We start from the raw sequence: 14,811 nt of genomic DNA, 5'->3' as shown, positions 1-14,811 counted from the left end.
CTCTTAGCACTTCTTTCCTTCATGTATTTGTCATGTCTTTTCAGCCTCAACTTGACTTCCTTGTGTGTGTGTGTGTGTGTGTGTGTGTGTGTGTGTGTGTGTGTGTGTGTGTGTGTGTGTTGTTTTGATATACTGTTTTATCGTAGGTTGGCATGGGTAGGTACTAAGGGAGGGAGTGTGTGTGTGTGTGTGTGTGTGTTGTTTTGATATACTGTTTTATCGTAGGTTGGCATGGGTAGGTACTAAGGGAGGGAGTGTGTGTGTGTGTGTGTGTGTGTGTGTGTGTGTGTGTGTGTGTGTGTGTGTGTGTGTGTGTGTGTGTGTGTGTGTGTGTGTGATATTTGCTTCTAGTTAAAACTCCCCCAGCTCTCAACTATCTGGGTCAGTGACTTTGTGTACAACACTTGAAAACAAACTCGCGCTCCGGCAATAGCTTACGAAGGCAAACTGAGGTGTATATTATGTAAAGAGTCGATATGCAACACCCTCTAATACCCTCTAACACACACACACACACACACACACACACACACACACTTATTTACTGACACAACACTTAGATTAGTAAAAATTCACTGTGGCATTTTTTGTTCTTCTCTTTCCAGCACCTTCTCTTCGTCTTCCTCTTCTTTTCATTACTCCAGCCGCAGCCATCACTCTCCCCTCTTCCCCCTTCCCATCCTTCACATAAATTGTGTTGTAACTCACAATATTTTCCTATGAAATTAAAACAACATAAATTATAAAGTGGTTCATGGACACTAAGAGAGAGAGAACAATTTAATAAGAAAAAAAGAGTAAGAGGAGAAAGAGGAAGAAGAGGAGGAGAAACAAGGCGCATGAAAAGAGAAGGGTCAAAGGAGTTATTAAATTCGAAGACAGCTAAAGTGAAAGGGAGCAGGATAGAAACGGCAGTGGAACAGGCACAAAGAGAAAAGGAGAAAGGCTCAAGAAAGTAAAGAAGGGAGGCAAAACCAGGGAAACTAGGAGACTGCAGAGAGTGAATGAAGCTAAACACGGCCGATGTATAGCGATAATGCAGCTTTTATGACGCGGAAGGTAAAAAGACAGGTAAGTAAAAAGAAGAGTGAGAAAATAATAAAAAAAAAATAACATACTGCAACCCACGTCAATGAAAACAATATTATAACAACCATTTTTTCTTCTCTTCTTCCTCCTCCTCCCTCATCCCTCCATTAGACATGAGCTGGTGAAGTGAAGAAGGGATTTTGAGTTGAATGGGGAACAGTCTGCGGGAGGGAAGGGAAGATAGCGGCGCGGAGCGAGAGAAATGGAAGAAGTGCTGAAGGAGAATTCGGAGAGAAAAGGAGGTTGCAGGTGGCAGTGAATAAATTGCCCTTGGTGGAAAACTGTGAGAGAGTGAGAGTGAGAGAGAGAGGTTGGAGGGGGAGGCAGTGTGATGCTCCTCGTTGCGAAAGCCCAACAATTTCCTTCAGCTAAGTGATATTTTGCTTCATAACAAGAGACTAAATCGTAAGAAGATAAAAAATTAATGTGGAAGATTGAAATGAGGGTAATAGAAAATTTGTGCATGAAGGGAAACTTTGTGAAATATAAATGAAAATATCGTTGAAAATTCCATGCAGGCAAAGGAAAGATGGTATGATGAACAGCAGTTTGAAACACTACGAAAAATATGACTAGACAAACAGCAGTTTCAAACACTTCGGAAAATATAGCAAGACGAATAGTCGTTTCAAATTATGTTAGGGATAAAAACACACACAGTGACTAATACATTTGTCATCATAAAAATGCAACAATTATTATTTTCATTCTCGTATTTCACAACGATGAACAACATTTCACCGTTTTATAAAAATGTTCTGTCTTTCGTTAAGTTTAGAACACACTATCTTGCAAAACATATTTCATAAACTGATGTGTGTACATTGACCGGAAATATAACTTATTCTGTTCATCTTTGATACAAATCTCGTGTGTCACAGCATACACTGTGACCTTGTAAGATACTGAGACTGATTTTGATTTACAAGCTGAAAAAAAAAAAAATCAGACAGGACACAGCAGTTATTTTAGTATTATGATAGAGGGCGAAAGTTGGAGAGAGAGAGAGAGAGAGAGAGAGAGAGAGAGAGAGAGAGAGAGAGAGAGAGAGAGAGAGAGAGAGAGAGAGAGAGAGAGAGAGAAACGACATTTTAAAACCCAACGGTGCTCCATGTGTCATTAGCTACGCAGACTTTTGTTAGAGATTATCCTACGCACAGCCAAACTCATTCCCTTGTGATGAACTGACAAATCCTACAAAATAAACATTAAATCAACGCTGCATGTACCACGCTGTCAACCATCATGTAAATATTCCCAACAACGAAAGACGCGAAACCAGAAGTGCCGTTTGAATCATAAGAATTAGCTTCGTTCAGTGGCCTACAGGTACAGAATAATTGGCGCCCCATCAGTACAGTGTATAGCTGAGAGACTTAAGTAAGGACATAAGCCTCTCTCTCTCTCTCCCTCTCTCTCTCTCTCTGGTAAGGATTCTTCACTTCATGGAAACAAAATGGAGAGAGGGGAAGTCAGGAAGTTGTAACAGGAAAAGTAGGAGGAGGAGGAGGAGGAGGAGGAGAAACGAAAGGAAGAAATAAGAAGAAAAGAAAAAAGTAGGCAGAATTCTGTTCGATCTGCCACCAAGAAGGATTATCTTTTTACTTTCTTCTTCTTCTTCTTCTTCTTCTTCTTCTTCTTCTTCTTCATTTTCTCCAGCTTCTCCCCTCTTCCTCCTCCTCCTCTTCCTCCTCCTCCTCCTCAACCGGGAAACACGTAACATAATCAACTTTCAGGCATTTTCCTATCATGCGGCGGAGAGAGAGAGAGAGAGAGAGAGAGAGAGAGAGAGAGAGAGAGAGAGAGAGAGAGAGAGAGAGAGAGAGTAAACAAGAGAGATCATAAGGGGAGGACGTGGGCGGGAGGCGTGAAGGGACGGAAAGAAAGGAGGGAAGAGAGGGAAGTTAAGGGAGAGTAAATGGAGAGGAAATGGAGGAGGAGGCAGGTGATGAGAGGGGAAATGGGTGAGGGGAAAGCTAATTAAGGAGCAGGAGATAGTGTTTACTAGGGAAAGTTGAAGGAGTGGGCTGTGGAAGCAACGAGAAGGCTAGGGAGGAGGAGGAGGAGGAGGAGGAGAAGTGGTGGTGGTGGTGGTGGAAGTGTGATAGATGCGGGCAAAAGTGGAGGAAACTAAATGATATTCCATCTTAGTTTAAAATAATAGTTTTTTTATTAGTATTCCTCCCCCTCCTCTTCCTCCTCCTCTTCCTCTTCACCCTCCTCTTCACCGTCATCATCTACTATTTTCCAACAGAAGGAAAGTCTCCACTAATCTCCTTCATTTATAATCCTTGTTGGTGACTTGTCCTCTTTATTCTCTCCCAGGAAAGCTTATATTTCAGTCCCCCTTATTTTATAACTGTTCCGTTTTCTTTCAGCGTCACCTCATTATTGCCGTCCTTACATATTTTCCTGCTATTCAGTTCAGAATTAGTTTAGCTTAGCAGTAAATATCAGCAAAAGAAAACGAAATTGCAGTGTTTTTAAATAGGATAGACTTACGTATTTTTTTCTTGTTTGCTTGTGTCACCATATATTCCACTGTTCATGCTTTGATTTTCTTTTTTTTCCACTTTTTCCCGTTGTGCTTTTTCATGTTATCCTTGTATATATATGTATGTATGTATGTATATATATATATATATATATATATATATATATATATATATATATATATATATATATATATATATATATATATATATATATATATATATACATTCTTACAGTCTCCTCTCCCTCTCTCTCTCTCTCTCTCTCTCTGTGAATACCAATCATTAAGTCCCAATTAAAGCAGACAGTGATATAGACCATGAACCTCTTGATGTCCTGAGCTGCTTGTTTCCCTTCATAGATCTAAATGTGTGTTGTCGCGGCGAGGGAGACGAGGAAATAACTGCGAGGAAGAGATGGCGGGGAATAAGCAGCACACGTAAAGAAGACACGATGAGCTTTGAAGATGAGAGTGAAGGAAAGAGTCAAGGAGATGGTGAATAACAGGCATGATGAAGAAGAATTACTCACACACGCACACACACAGAAGAAGAAACGGGCAAACGACACGAGGGAAGATAATTACGAAGAACAATGAAAGGAATAAGAAGGGAAGGAAAAACAATGAGCAGGATAAAGAAAAAAAGAAGAAGAATGGAAGAAGAAAACGTAAAAGGAAAGAGGAAATTACGACCAATTCAAAGGAATAAACTACGTGTAGTGACAGGAAGGGGAAAAATACGGAAGGAAAGAGAGGTGACAGCTTACAAACAAAAAAAAATAGAGATAAGTCTACGAAGGAAAAAAAAAAAAAGGAATAAAAAACGGGATTTGCGAGAGAAAGAAGGGCGGAATGAATGAAGGAAGGAAGGAAGGAAGGAAGGAAGGAAGGATAATAGATTTTCACTTTTTCTCCGCTTTATCCTCCCTCCCTCTTCCTCCCTTCCTTGCAAACTAAAAGTACATCAAACTATCTTATCGCATTTTCGCACCTCTAGCTGAAAGAAGTGGTCATAAAAATCAACGGTTTCATAAAGCCTCAGACCGCGACGAAGTGGCGACGCCCCGGGGCGTGGACCAGCAAGGACGACCTCCTCAGTCCCCGTGCCCTGCGCATCGTGGAGGGCATTCGGCCTGTGATAAAGAAGATGCGGCTGCCCGAAGGTCTTTACTGGTGGAACCAGCACAGCGTTGGTACTGCTGCTGTTGGTGCTACCTGCCCTGCTGAGTGGGTCAAGCAGCAGGACACCAGCCTGCTTTCTCCACACTGGAACCTGCCTGCCTTCCCAGAATGCACTGCCGCGCCTCGCCACCGTAGTGTGTCAGAGGCGGGGGTACCCGAGGTGCCCCTTCCCACCCACGGGCGGCGTGGTTGGGCAGCGAAGGGCAGCAGGCGGTGGCTACGCCCCTTCCTCACTGTCGTGGCGGCCCTGGCCTATATGATCCTCGTCCCGTGGCTCGCCATCAGGGGCGACAGCTTCCTGGACGCCATTAGTGGACGGCTGGATGGTTGAGTGCAGATGTGGTTGAGTGGTTGGGTGCGGATGTGGTTGAGTGGATGAGTGTACGTGATTGAGTAGGTGGGTGAGTGGGTGGATGAGCAGTCAAGACATCTGAATGTAGAAACATGTTGTGGACCAAGTGGTTGGCTACCAAGTGACCTGTGGCACAAACACCCACAGAACGACGCAGAATCAGAGAGTGAGTGAGTCATAGGAACGAACATAAGAAATAAGGGAAGCTGCAAGAAGCGACCAGGCTTACACGTGGCAGTCCCTGTGTGAAATATACCTACCTATTTCCACCTATCATCCCCATCCGTAAACCCGTCTGATCTTCTCTTAAAGCTCCCTAATGTCCCAGCACTAACAACATGATTACTTAGTCCGTTCCACTCATCTACGCAAAGGTGTATTATCCTCATTAGTTAAGTTACTGCAGATGACTACCAGTAAACACCCTTATGGCCCTCCTCCTCCTCCTCCTCCTCCTCCTCCTTGTCTCTTTCCTTCTCCTACCTCAACCTCCTCCCTCCCCCTTACCTCTCTTCTCGTCTTTTTTTTTCTCTTATTTATTTTGTCTCTCCTTTGTTTATTCATAAATTCTCTTCTCTTTTTCTACTTCTTCGTCTTCTTTTCGTGCTCCTCCTCCCCTTTCAGTCTTTTTTCCTGCACATTCTCCTCTTTTCGTCCATTCATCCACGTCCTTTTCATGTGTGTGTGTGTGTGTGTGTGTGTGTGTGTGTGTGTGTGTGTGTGTGTGTGTGTGTGTGTTTCTTTCGCTCACTGATTTTAATGTAACTTTTTATTTGTTCCCCGTGTTTGTCTTGATGTCCTTATTTGTTTGTTTTTCAGGCTCCCTTCGCTCGCTCGCCTTGTGTCTTACTTTTATCAATATTCCTTATTCCATGCTTCTGTTCTTCCCTTTCTCCTTTCTTTTCTTTTGTTCGTTTTTAAGATTGATACCTGCTTCTAACTCATATTTCTTTCATTTATGTGTCATTTTCATTTACATTTTTACTTCTCTCTCTCTCTCTCTCTCTCTCTCTCTCTCTCTCTCTCTCTCTCTCTCTCTGACATGTACGGCATAGAAATGGTTATATTATTTTACCTGGAGACTTATATTTATTAGAGGAGCAACACAGGTAAATAATGGACACGTCAAGTGCAATCCAATATCGAGCTCAAGTATTTTGTCTTGATCCTTTTTTCATTAACCGGCTAATTTACTTGACGTATTAACGAAAGGCCAATGAATTTCCAGTTTGACTTTTTCTTTCATAGTACAAAATGTTTAAGTGTTCGTTATTACTCGTATGAAAATTAACTTAAGTCTTCAATTACCCTTCATAGGACAGTTATTTTATTTTTTTTTCTTTTGTCATTATAATTTTGTTTTATTGTTACTATTCATAAGATTTTTTTTTTGTTTACTTTTATAGAAATATATATCTATGTTTTTATTACGACCCAAAGAACAATGAACGTAAGATTTAATGCCATTTACTGGACAGGCAATATTCAAGTTCACGTTACCATCCCCCGTCCTTGCAATCAATCAGCCAAGCTTTCAACGTGCAAGAGAAATCCCGTGTCTTCTCACGTCCCTCTACCCAACAATCGTCGCCCCGGGAACGCACTGAGGGACAAGTGTGCTGAGTGGAGCATTGGCGCGAACGTGACTGACGGTGAGGGAATTAACTCAAAACATAACAACCACTGGCCAACGAAATTATTCCTAAAACAACCAACGTTTATGAATATTGAAAATTATTCGTTCCATTTAGTATGATGTAAATTAGTCTCTCTCTCTCTCTCTCTCTCTCTCTCTCTCTCTCTCTCTCTCTCTCTGCGGTAATGATAACATATCTTGTAGTTGTGTCAAAGTATCATTCATTTAATCTCTCTCTCTCTCTCTCTCTCTCTCTCTCTCTCTCTCTCTCTCTCTCTCTCTCTCCTACCTACTAAACACGCCACCTACAAATTCTCTGTCAATATACCACGCGTATAAATAATCTTCCACCTTGTATACAGCTGCCATCAATTTCCCCCTGCAAGCTGTGAGTTATCCCGCACTCTACGCGCCAGTAATGAAAAATAAGGAGGCTGTGGCGTCCAGGTTGGTGGGAGATGCATCGCGCCATCACATGCACACAGTGACACGGCACGAGCAAGGGGAACGTGTGTGTACATGCTGCTTCGTGTTTGTGAGTTATGCGAGTTTTCTTTGGCTATTTTACTGTGTTAATGCTGCAGTTTATGACACTAAAAAGCACTGTATGTAATTATAACAGGCATCTACGATAAAGAAAATAGATCAAATTTTATTTTTTTTTTCACTGTAATGCGCTAAACTTTGCAACACAAAGTACTGCACACAATTTTAATAATCACATACGTATGTACAAGACAGCAAATTACAGTAGAAGAATTTTTTTTTTTTCCATTATGTAATGAAGGGAAGAAAATGAGAGAGTAGTTTATCAGTACAAAGCTGTGTGTCATAAGCAGTGAACAAGCTTAATCACAGACCTGTTATCAAAGGCCACACTGATAATTAGTCTGGCTCAGGTTTTTTTTTTTCTTTTTCCTGTGGATGATGCAGAATCCTTGCTAAATAATAATTAAAATCTCAATAAAGACCTAGAAAACTACAATGACTATTACTACAGCCTGTGAAATGTTGCGATAAGACGTAGAAATGTTTGATAATGTTGTGCGTCCTCATCCAAGTCAGATTCAGTGGGGACACGTTCTCTCTGGCCGTCCTTGTCCACATGTCACATTCGGTGCAGTTCAAACTGAAGTAAAAAATGCACCAGTTTTGTTCGCGTGACAATGGTCAGGGTCAGACTGCGCTGTGTCTTGTGTCTCCACGAATACCTCTGGCTGCTTCAATTGATTGGTTCGTTTTTCTTCCTCTTTTTTTATTCATTTTATTTATTTACTTATTAATTTTTCTTTTTTTGTTATGGTTAGTGGAAGACATGCCTGTGTTAAGTACTGTGACAGGTGGGGAGGTGTCGTGATGCACCTGTACTCCACACTCAGGTGATGAAGTAACAAATATACATTCGTACCTTAATAACAAATCGTAATTTAACCACTTAATCATAGCGACAAAATAAAAAAAAATAAAAATAAGTAAATAAATAAAAAAATAAAAAAATGAATAAAATTAATGATCTAGAGTTGAACAACAGTGCGTTATGTAAGTCAGTAGATAAATGACAGCTTTGGTAGCAAGATAAAAACAAAAAAGTGTTGCAGTTTTATACGGTAATCGTAGTGAATATCCTTCCCAACATGAAAAAAAACCCCAATGGCTATGTCTTATATGAATTAATTTTATTTAGTCCACCAGCCGTTCCTTGGAATCCACTCCACGGTGACTATAACAAGTTTGCATTTGCTCCGGTTCCTAATACTCTCCTCCTGCAAACTGGATCCCTGTCGCCCGCCCTCCCCTTATCTCCCTGAAGCATTCCAACACTGTCTTGCTATCTGATGAGGCACTACACACTACTTTAGTCAGCACAACACTTCACACAGAGTTAAATATCCTTATTTCCACGTTCCTGAACCTACCGTAACAATATACATGAATACCCAGTTTTATGTGTGGCAAGAGGACTCTTCTATAAATATTATAAGAAGGAATAAAAAAAAAAAGCCGTAGAGGACAAGAGACTTTATGGCGCACAATATTTCACAGAGATACGAGTGTTCATTTTTCCGTGTCTCTTCAGCATACATACAGATGAGGGGCGCTGCACTAAGGGGACGTGACTAGATGAGCGCGGGTAGGGTGGCCATGAATGCGGTGGAATGGCGGCCCTGATGGTGGTCAACCACCCATTAAGTGTTCCCCGCCCCTCAACTAAGAGAATGAAAAGCAAATAAAAAACACAATTTTTAAAAACATTGACCCATAAATAATTCACCGTTACATGGACACTTTTAAGTCTCAACACACTGCCGGTGGCTGGAAGCACCACTGATGCTGAGGCACGCTAAAAAGGCAATCAAGGAAGGTCAGTACCCCTCTACACTACGAAATTTAAGCTTCCGAGTATAATAATAGCAGCTTGGTCTCTCTCTCTCTCTCTCTCTCTCTCTCTCATGGTATTAGTGCACCAGGACTCCCCACATGTGCACTACACGTGGTGATGGCGGCACGAACGGAATGAATTAAACAGACGAGTTAGTCGGCAGCCAATCATCGTATTACCAAGGCTAATCAGGTGCTCACTCTCGCATGTTTTGGCAGACTAACGACCCTCACTGAATTAAATATGAGGATCACTTATATTTCTTAACTCTTACAAACACAAGGTCTCGTACTGGAGCCCTCTGTTCTTGTGTCATGAGGTGTGACGATAACAAGCTCAACTTTGCTTTTCATTTTTTTTTTTTTTGTACCGCAGCAGCAGCAGATGAATACTCTAGCCGGTATTTTCATTTTTTCAATGTCTGCCGTTTTCTAGAATCTTTGTCTTATTTGACCTACTTTCCACTTTCCTAAATGACCCAGGTGACCTCGTTTCTCCCATTCCCTATTATCACCATATCCGTAAAAATGTCCTGCCTTTCTGCATCACGTATAGCTACTATTGTCAACACCATCCAAACTATACGTAACTTCCTAACTACTTTCCCTGTTTCCTGTTCTTCTCTGAAAGATAATAATTGTGTTCACCTTGACACAAGTGCTCTAAGAAATATGAGGTACCATTCTTGTTCTCTGTAAAACAAGTGTATTTGAGAAAGCATTAAAAAATATACCACTTTAATACTGTAAGATTTCCTAGTCATATCCCATTGCAAGCACTTCTGACCTCCTGTAAGATTCATTGAAGACATCATACCAATATCAACATCACCAAGTGTTGAAATTACAAGGATTAGGTAAAGACAATCAGTCACTGCTAGCATCCAAACTAATACTATATTCCTCTCCCTCCTTTGCATAATTGATCTTTCCAAGCTTATGATGCAAGGCTGAACCTCCAATATAAGCAAGTCGTTATGAGGATTAAGTATATCAAAATCACATGAAAGGGGAAGAATGACTGGCTTTCAATATCCTTCTTAAATTAGTAAGCTTGTTCTTCTTCCTCACACTTCCACAAAATAAATTTCCACAAATAAATGACCAAAGCGACATTAAATTAACTAAAGTAAAATCCACATAAATAAAATACTAGAAACACGAAAAAAAAAACGAATTATTCTCATTCCCAAAGTTGGATTCTTCTAATATAAATATGAGAGAGAGAGAGAGAGAGAGAGAGAGAGAGAGAGAGAGAGAGAGAGAGAGAGAGAGAGAGAGAGAGAGAGAGACACCCCATCAACCGCCACTCGGCAGGATGTCCACTGTCCACTACCCAGCAAGGCCACGTTACAAGCTCCACCTCACTGTTTACTCTCACTCCACTCCATTAAGAGAAAATTGAACTTGTGTGTACAGTAATGTGTGGCGGGGGATTACTGAACAGAATATTTGATACAGTTGAGGATAATGCGCGCACGCACACTCGCGCACACTCGCGCACACTCGCGCACACACACACACACACACACACACACACACTCATCTCTCTCTCTCTCTCTCTGATATGGTAAGCATGAGACGGTGATAGAAAGAAAATGTAGTGTGTTCATTACTATGGCGTCCCCTTGTTGTTACCTATGCTAAATTGTCTTGCATTTCAAGTTATGGCTTTGGGAAATGAAGCAGTGAATGGCACGCCCACTCGCTGCCTCCCTTAATGCAACACCTCGCCTCCAGTTGATCACGGGGAGGGAAGTGAAGTGTTTGTTATGCTAACTGATCCATAATGCAAACTGTCCACACACAGGGGACGATTAGCGGGAGTTGCTGATTCACTGACTTTGCTGCAGCGTCTCAAGTCAACCACACGGTAAATCAAATAATAATATAAGTAATACAAGTATCCTATGACAATTTTAAGCTAACCTAACGTAACCTACAAATCAATAATTCAATCAAACATTAATAATCTGTCTCTTAACACAAGCTTAGCTTAATCTAGTCAAACCTATCTTCCAACATGGTGACTTTAGCCTGTCTTAACTGATCACTTTTTTTCTCTATTGTAAATGGGGTAATGATTAAGGACAACTAAATTTATATAGAAAAAAGGTCCAATGAGGTGTCAATCCCCAAGGAAAACGAGCCAGAAGGATTAACCAAAACTAATATACAAATTCTGAATTAAGGATGCGAGTGTATTAGGTGCATGAAGTAGAATTGCGTTAAGGAAGTCAATTGTGACTGTCCCCCCTGTGTTGTGAGACAACCTAACAGGGAAACGTTGAGGGAGGTCACCGCTGGGTAGTTGATATGTTCAAGCTCAGCCTAGCCGAAATTATCCTGTCCCCTAACATTTCCCCATCTCCTAATACAAGTTTATCCTAACCTAACCTACATAACAGTGAGTGGGCAGTAATGCAGAAGGTACACAGCTGGACATGACAACGCACAACTTTCCCTAAGCTCTCCCGCCTCATCATACATTCCCTTAGTGCCTGTATCACAGACCTGCTCACTCCAGACACTCCACAACATAAACACGCCTTTCATTGCTCAAGATGAAGTGAAAGCAAGCATGTACCATCACCATTATTAAAACTGGCCATGTTTATCACCATTCGCAAGGCTAGTGTTAAAGAGAATACGCATGCTCGCATACCTGCAAAGTAAACAATCCAAAGAATAATATGATGCGTACGTAATCTACTGCGCTCTCTCTCTCTCTCTCTCTCTCTCTCTCTCTCTCTCTCTCTCTCTCTCTCTCTCTCTCTCTCTTCCACATAAATAATTTATATTTCCTCATAAATAATAAGTAATCAGTAAGTAGAAAAAAAAAAAACACCAAGCAGCATTATTTTTCTCCCCAGCAGACTTGATCATGTCACCGATGATGGCGACGCGCACCGCTGCCAACACACCCAAGACATCACCATCCTCTACAAAAGGTACTGTCGAAATGGAATAGAAAGTAAGAGGCGAAGAGAGTGCGGATATCCATTTTTCAACAACGCAATCGTGACATAATCTGATTTACGCTAAAATGAGACTTGTTGAGGGGAACAGTTACTGCGCAGCTGGTTCTCCACCAGCATAGATAACCACCATCAGATCAATCAGTACTACACCACTGCTATATTATCTTCCTTACTTAATAGATAATGCCAATGGAACAGTTAAGCTGAACAAACACCAAATAAACACCACAAAGTAACGAGCCAGAGGGAGGGAGCTTTAAAAGTCGAGGAGACGAGATCCTTCTAGCCTTCTCCTCCCACTTTAATCATCATGAACACGTATCTTTTATTTCGAAAGTAGAGATTCAGAATAAGATTTGCACGTGCTTCTGTCACTTCACACATAACAAATAAGCAGTGCTTATGGCAGAATTCCATTAGTCTTATTACCTACGTGTTATATTTGCATCGACATTGAAGGGTGCCAACATATCCGAAATAAGATTCAGCGCTGGTATATATTGTAATGCCTCAAAAGTACATTTTTACAATCCTCTTCACTCTGAACAACAAAATGAATGAAACGACTAAATACAGTAGTGAGTGGTACGGCAGAACATCGTTTAAGACACACTGAAATATAATATACGAAATAGAAAATGGAAGCAGAGCACAAATGTATCGCAAAGGTTAGTACTCCTGTCCGCTACCGCTTGTTCCGTCACTTCGCTCTTCCGATAGTCACCACCACCACTGTTTTCCCACTGTAACGACCAGAATACTGGGCCCGATTTGTACTTAGTAACGTTGTAATTGCTTGATAAGTATGTATGTAATGAGTGGATTCACGTGGAGGTGGGGAAGCGAGGGTGTGCGAGGTGATTTACGAACCTGACGAAACAGGGAAGCCAGAGAGCAGCTGCCCGCCTGACCTCTCATGCCCTTGCCTGCCTACCTCCACCAGTACGCCTATCCGCCTATATTTCCTATATGCATTGTTGTTTACTCGTCTTCGTGAAATACAGCTGGAGAGCGTGCGTGTGGCTTTTCTTCCTGCCCCCTACTTCCAACGTAACACCACTCCCTGCAATCACACCTACCTTGCACATGTACGATATTGCCTCTGGGATCATTAAGTTTAATAAGCAACAAAGCATTAACATTAATTACAACTCCCGGAGAGCTTCAAGAGTCAAGACAAGACGCAAGCAAACAAGCCTACCTACTAACTACCCGCATAGTTCTCTCACTCCTTCACCTCAATTTAACTCATACTACGGTGGAAATCGAGACAAATCTCACCTTCTATTTCCACAACGTAAAGGCCCACACGTCCATCACCATATATCGTCACGAGGGTTCTTTCACGCTCACTCAGTACAAAGCAACAGCACTACACATCACCGCTGCTACCTGAGACTGCAGGGAGGCGCCGGCGAATGACTGCGGCTTGTGCCCACCTGTGACGTAATTCTCGGATGGACATGTGCAGGGCTACCAACTCTTCCACCACGACGAAATATATACGAAAGTATATATTGAACCATGAAACAGACGCAAAACATCAATTCTCGTCAAGCCTGAGAAGGTCATTCAAATATCATTAAAAATAAACGGGAAATGCTTTGAAAAGTAAGAATCTCAACAGATAGAAGGATTGGCTGACTGACTTTAAGGTTAGAAGGAAGAGGAATTGGAGGAAGGGCTGGTACTCCTGCCTTCCCTCCACTCTGTCCCGCCCTCCTCCCTCCGTCCCCATTCCCTGCCTCTCTTACGTCCTCCTACATTCCCTCCCTACGCCATCATTTCCCCTCCCTCCCTCCCTCCCTCCCTCCCTTCCTCCCTAAATCTCTAAAGGTAAAATATTCACGAGATGTTATTTACACAAGAGCTCTCATTCATCCAGCACCAAAGTTTTCAGAGTGACACAAAACGTACTCCTTAAGTAAATAATGGTATGGATAATCCAATCTACCTACTACTACACACACTCATTACCAAACACTCCAACTACCATCTTGTTTTGTGCATAAAAACACCACAATTAATAATCCTCAGGCTATTGCAGAGGCATTTAATGACCACTTTACCTCAATCGGTAATTCACTGACCAGGAACTATAGTGATATTCAGTTTTGCTATAAGGATTATATGCCTCCCCAAGTCCCTTTTTCTTTCTTTTTAAGGCCAGCAACACTAACTGAGGTTAACTCCATCATCAAACACATTAAAGGTTCTTCATCTGGGCACCATGAAATTAACATCACAATTATAAAAGAATGCAGTAACATAATTTCACCTTTTTTTAGTTTTTATCATTAACAAATCTTTACGAGAAGGTTGCTTCCCAAATCATTTATAAATATCCCGTACAGTGCCAATCTTCAAGAAAGGAGATCATTCTGTAATCGATAACTATAGACCAGTCTCTATTTCATCTAATTATAGCAAAATTTACAAAAAAAAAAAAATAATGGCTTCCAGGCTAATGAATTACTTCACTAAACATTCACTATTTAATTAATCACAATACGGATTCAGACCTAAATATTCGACTGAGTTAGCTGTCCACCATCTCTGCCAGAACATGTATAATGCTATGGATGCTGAATTGTATCAACTCACGGTTTTTTGTGATCTATCAAAGGCTTTCGACACAATATCTCACAACATCTTGTTACAAAAATTGCTTGTGTATGGAATACGAGGTAACGCTCAT

General features: G+C 41.3%; 1 long non-coding RNA gene across 1 annotated transcript; it reads right to left on the bottom strand.

The window, feature by feature from the left end:
* Positions 1 to 8,757: 8,757 nt before the first annotated feature.
* Positions 8,758 to 13,597, bottom strand: LOC135113824 (uncharacterized). The gene is made up of 2 exons (XR_010275084.1): positions 13,395 to 13,597; positions 8,758 to 8,961 (listed from the first exon to the last, which is right to left on the bottom strand). It is a non-coding gene; the product is annotated as an uncharacterized LOC135113824 (long non-coding RNA).
* Positions 13,598 to 14,811: the final 1,214 nt, after the last annotated feature.

The sequence above is a fragment of the Scylla paramamosain genome, chromosome 26 (genome assembly GCF_035594125.1).
Source record: "Scylla paramamosain isolate STU-SP2022 chromosome 26, ASM3559412v1, whole genome shotgun sequence".
Classification (NCBI taxonomy): Eukaryota; Metazoa; Arthropoda; class Malacostraca; order Decapoda; family Portunidae; genus Scylla; species Scylla paramamosain.
Note: the sequence above shows the minus strand (reverse complement) of the source record. Positions and strands in the feature narration are given on the sequence as shown.